Source organism: Cupressus sempervirens, chromosome 6 (genome assembly GCF_028749045.1).
Source record: "Cupressus sempervirens isolate cs-2001-9-10 chromosome 6, ASM2874904v1, whole genome shotgun sequence".
Lineage (NCBI taxonomy): Eukaryota > Viridiplantae > Streptophyta > Pinopsida > Cupressales > Cupressaceae > Cupressus > Cupressus sempervirens.
Window position 1 is genome coordinate 99312029 of NC_143123.1, and position 6000 is coordinate 99318028.

A 6000-nucleotide genomic window follows, 5' to 3' on the forward strand; every position below is an offset into this window, starting at 1 on the left:
CAGGTGATCACGGTCGGCTACCAATTGTAAGTAATCATGCTTCAGAATCCGAACAGCTTCACGCAAGGCATGAATCTCTGCCAAAGAAAAGTAACCACCGCTGGACTCATCTGTCATAGAAGAACCCCAACCAGTAATAGCCAACAACTGACGAGCAGTATCAAAATGCTCACAAGCGATAGCAATGTCTCGCTCACTAACTTTCAACTGGCTAACCACACGATGGCTCTGGCTGAATTGTCTCCTATAAACTCCCTCTGACACATTGTCTGGAGGAATGTCTTCAAAGATACTGGTCTCTGGATTATTACCATCTATATTTTTCGAATCAACTTCAAAACTCATATCAACATCCGGAGTGTCAAAATCTGTAGTTCTGCTATCAAGCTCTTCTGTACCTAAAGAAACTGTCAAAGAAGCTGTGTCTTCAAAACTGTCCACTTCATCCTCCTGGATGTCATCAAGATCAAAACGATCCTGGGACTCATCTGTACATGCTTCCAAATATGAAAAACCTTCAACACCTTTCAGCAAGGATGGTCGACTGGAAATATGAACCAAACCCAACAACGGTGCATAAAAACTAATACCAACATCGGATGTTCTGCTGGCACAAGGAAAGATAACACCGTATATTCTGCTAATCAAATCCATGATAGTACTCAAACAATCATGGCTATCATAAAGTGCTAAAGATCTTCGGTTGACTGAATCCCAAATGCTGCTGAAACATTCCCGAATCCATATGCAAGAAACAACTGGTAACTCAAGCAAACTACTTACCTGAGTAATGTGACCAATACCAGCTAACTTCACATACCTGTCTGCCATTGTCCTTGTATCCTGGATGTGAATGCAAGATGAACTCGTAGCATTATCAGCTACCATATATGATCCGTCAAATGTAGAAAGCTGAGTGTTAGACGTACCAGATGAAATTAAACTTAGCTCCATGCCATGCTCATTCTCATGTCTCTCCCAGTCCTGTAATGCCAAAGTTGCTCGAGTGTCCTCAAGCTCGCAAGAAAGCTTGACAACTTCCTCCTCCTTCCTCCTCAAGGCATTTGAATAGTCTTTGGCAAGGCTTAGAAGATGGTCACGATCTGATAGAAGATGTAAATAGCTCAGCTTTGTCGTCCCCATTCCTTCACCAATTGCATGTAAGTCACAGCAGGAAGAATTTGCCTGAACTCCCTTATGTCTTCCTTGTAACTGAATCATCTGGATGTGCTCTTCTAACATTCCCCGCATCCTGTCATGATGAGATAAAGAAGCCACAATACTATCTTTGCTTACCTTCAACTGGCTGGACAAATCATGTGAAGTACTGCCATTCTCATCCTCATGTGATGAAGCATCTAACTGAGCCTGGTACTCTCTCTCAGCAAAATCATGAATGCTCGATGTCTGCTCATTTCCACCAGGTATCTCATCATCATGCACAATGACATCTTCATCGTCATCTGAACTCACTTCACTGAAATCATTGCTTGTCAGAACCAAACTACCCTGAGTACATGAGACATCACCTTTGGGAAACTCGTATTCAACTGTCTCAACTTGAGTGTCAAGTTGATAGTTACTATCCATCAGCGTAATATCCTTCACCACTTCTTCCTGTGACCGAACTGAAGCTTCTGACTGGTTGCACACTTGTTTCTCGAACTCCTCATTAAGGTTCCTAGTAGCATCTCTCATTGTATCAGTCAACGCTTTGTGAGAAGATTTGTCAAAACGAAATCCAGTTGATTTATTCACCTTAGCTGGGGCGGACAGCCTGTCAAGCATACGGTGGTGTTTAACCAACAGTTCAGACATGTTATGTTTGATTTTTCTGAGCTCATCCTGAATGCCTGAATAGTCCTCCTTTCCACAATTCCGACTCTGAATACTGCGTCTATTACTTGTCTGAGATTGTGTCCTCGGAGACTGTGCTGTACCTGTACATCTTGGTTGAAGTCGAGTGCTGATTACTCATGTAAGTCGGTCCTCTTCCCACAGGATGGCAAGAAAAACCGCTCTGATACCACTTAAATAACCCCGACAGGTTATTGCTTACTCCAGCACCAAAAATACTAAAACTTCAAAGGTTTGACATTTCGTCAAACAGTTAGCAATCGAGCTCTGATACCACTGAAATAACCCCGCATCCTGTCATGATGAGATAAAGAAGCCACAATACTATCTTTGCTTACCTTCAACTGGCTGGACAAATCATGTGAAGTACTGCCATTCTCATCCTCATGTGATGAAGCATCTAACTGAGCCTGGTACTCTCTCTCAGCAAAATCATGAATGCTCGATGTCTGCTCATTTCCACCAGGTATCTCATCATCATGCACAATGACATCTTCATCGTCATCTGAACTCACTTCACTGAAATCATTGCTTGTCAGAACCAAACTACCCTGAGTACATGAGACATCACCTTTGGGAAACTCGTATTCAACTGTCTCAACTTGAGTGTCAAGTTGACAGTTACTATCCATCAGCGTAATATCCTTCACCACTTCTTCCTGTGACCGAACTGAAGCTTCTGACTGGTTGCACACTTGTTTCTCGAACTCCTCATTAAGGTTCCTAGTAGCATCTCTCATTGTATCAGTCAACGCTTTGTGAGAAGATTTGTCAAAACGAAATCCAGTTGATTTATTCACCTTAGCTGGGGCGGACAGCCTGTCAAGCATACGGTGGTGTTTAACCAACAGTTCAGACATGTTATGTTTGATTTTTCTGAGCTCATCCTGAATGCCTGAATAGTCCTCCTTTCCACAATTCCAACTCTGAATACTGCGTCTATTACTTGTCTGAGATTGTGTCCTCGGAGACTTTGTGCTGTACCTGTACATCTTGGTTGAAGTCGAGTGCTGATTACTCATGTAAGTCGGTTCTCTCCCCACAGGATGGCAAGAAAACTGCTCTGATACCACTGAAATAACCCCGACAGGTTATTGCTTACTCCAGCACCAAAAATACTAAAACTTATAAGGTGTAGGGTTTAACTCACGCATGTGATTAGGACGTTTTGCAGCCAATTATTCTGAACACCATTTTCTAATCGACTACAATGTTGGCAATGGTTTGCTTCTGTACCTGAAATGCCCGAACAGTAGTTCTTGTAAAGTTCCTCCACTTGTTTTGGTACAATATATGCTCTTAGATTCTACACAAAATCCATTCTCCTTCTTGGAGTTACTGCCGCTCCCATAATTGCCATAGTATGAAGATGGCGTTTCTCCTGCTGATAAATTTGGTGGAGACGAATCTACTTTTTGTCTGTAGACTTAAGCTAGCGGAGTCTTCATGCTGTCATGGTCTCCGCCCAAACCGCCGACCTCCAAGGTTCATAATTCGTAGCCTCAATACGAGATTGGAACTGGTCTAGACTGGATCGAATGGAGATCAGATTCGTTCTTGTTTGTTCAGAGGGAATCGCTCCAATATTAATTGCAACCTGTTTCAAACCCGTGTCCTTGTACTCTGCGATTATTTAGTGATCTCTCCAAACTCCACGCAATTGCCAGTGCTGTTTACGGATGCTGAAGGAAGTCGCTTGTATTGAAAGAGGTTTCTTCTGCCCGTTTCCTTCTCAATCCCAAATGTTGCAGGTGGACGGATTTGAATTTATTCTATCCGCTCCCTCTCTCTATTCCGCCTTCTATCATTTGATGCCGGCTGCAGGTGATATTTTGTTGCAAGGGTTCAAGGCGGACGCCTGTCTATCTTCGGCCCTGTATGAATTGCTCCGTGGTCTTGTTGTGACTCAATGAACCAACCCCATAGATATTCCGATGCTACCATTTATCGCTGTGTATCATATAACATGATCTTTGCCATTGCCTTTGGCCCAGACTTCGGCCTTAACAGCGTACGGAAATGCTGGCTGGGAAGCTGGCTTGGAACTCGTTCTTCTACTCCCGATCTGCTCACACTGCAACTTTCTATGAAGAAGTCGCCTTGCTCCTTTTTGCCAACTGATCCGTAAAATAATACTCCAATTTTGTAAATCGCTTAATCTTCAAATCTCAATTCTCAGAATGATTCTCCAAAATTCGGCCTTAGACCACCCGATTCTGCCCCTGATGAAATGACTGAATGTCACCTCCAATCTGCAATAATTCGGATGATATTTCACACCCTCAAAATTGCGAACCAATTGAGAGTTATCGTTCTCAATGGCCAACTGTGACAATTGTAGAAACCCTAGGTTCCACAATGCACCTGTGATTGAATCACAATCTGAAAACACAAAGAGAGATAATCAACTGCCTGATTCGAATGGAGCCCCGGGGTGCCTATTTATTCTTTTCCCTCCATCCTCTCCAGAGACTTCTAGAACTTTTTTGATCTTATCTCTTAAGTGACTTTATTAAATATTTTTCCAAGTCACTTTATTAAATACAAGGTTATCTTTTAATATTATTTATTTAATTAAAATAATTAAGTAGTCGTCCTTGGACAACCATTAATTAAATTAATTAAATCGAACTGTCACCAAAAAATTGGGGACATGACAGTTTCTAGGTTCCACTATTTATGAACAAGTTGAGTCTGCTCTTGCTCATCATTACATGCGAGGCCCTCTGCATTACGACAAATCTCAGAGAAAATTGCTTTTTTTAGTGGGAGATGACAAGGATATTTCTCATAGTTCAGATTGATTTGATTTCCAGAGTGAATTGGAGATAGTGTTGAGAACACTTTGACCTTTTCATGTCATTTAAGATTTGCTGCAAAATTTGTTTTCTCAATTTTTAATATTTTGTTGACAGCTTGGCCTCCTCTTAGTCATCTTGACATGCAAAGGTCCTCTGTATGGCTTTAAAAATAATAATAAGCTTTCTTTCCTCTTGTTGCAGCAGAGTCATAAAGAGATAAACAAATTAGGTCAAACATTAAACGACCTGTCATGTCTTGCTGAAACTCTTCCTTCATTTAGGGATCCACAATATGTTGCCACAAGTACTGCTGAACTGCAAGTCTTGTCAAAAGCTCATGTAGTTTGTTTTTTAAAATTTGTAATAACCTTTAATTTTCTTGATAACTGAAACCATTAATTTTTAATATCATGAATATGCTGTATCAGATGTTAAAATATTGCTAGCCTTTGACTTATCCGTACATATATTTTCTACAGAATAATTGAGACCAAGCGATTGGTAGCTGTGCTGGAACAGCCAGTGCTACATTCAGATCCCTTGTCTGCCATCCAACAACACCTTGAAAATACTGTTAGCCCACGATACACACTGAAGCCAAGTCTAAACGCACTAACAAGAGAATAAAACAATGAACAGAGACCATAATCAACAGCCAATGGATATATTGCATTAGCTGTTGACTCCCTCTAGATTGAAGGGTAATTACAGATTTTCGATGTTTTGATTTTAACTCTGCTAATTTAGTATTTTATGAAAAATATGAAATGCTATTTAATTTTCAGGCAACGAGAAAGTAGTAATATTTGATTTTGCAGTAATGAAACATATCTGATTATGTTTTCTGAGGATCATTTCTAACTTGTTAATGAGAAAGAAGTAACACAAGGTTTTGCAATTATGAAACTATTCACATTTTGAAATCGGCTATGACTTGTTCACTCTGCATGGAGCAGCATTGCCTCCACTCGCAGCCCTGGGTAGGAATGTAGTACAAGGGTTTTGGTAGAGCTGTTTTTAAGGGCTCAATTTTAATCAAGTTTTTGGAGCTATATCTACAATGGTGCTTGGGGTTGAGTTTTAAAGCTTTCCCTTTATATTTATAGTGCATGACATACAGTTTTGTATCTGCCCCCTTTTTTGGTTGGGAGGGGGGATGGGTGGCAGTAACAATAACATTTTATTTTGAGAATTGTATAGGGGATCAAAATCTTATGTGGAAATTTCAAATCACTGCTAATTTTTCACAGCATATTATTTGGCAAGCCATCTTCTTATAATTAAGGTTCCAAACCCACAATAATTATGATGGCACATTAACATGTTTTTTGCTAAGGTGTCA

General features: G+C 40.5%; 1 long non-coding RNA gene across 2 annotated transcripts in view; it reads left to right on the forward strand.

Moving 5' to 3' along the window:
- LOC149551421 (uncharacterized) overlaps positions 1-5512 on the forward strand; it is a 148111-nt gene extending 142599 nt beyond the window's left edge. For both annotated transcript variants that reach the window (XR_016352740.1, XR_016352738.1), the window contains one exon: positions 5138-5512. This is a non-coding gene — a long non-coding RNA (uncharacterized LOC149551421). The remainder of the gene's footprint in view (positions 1-5137) is intronic.
- Positions 5513-6000: the final 488 nt, after the last annotated feature.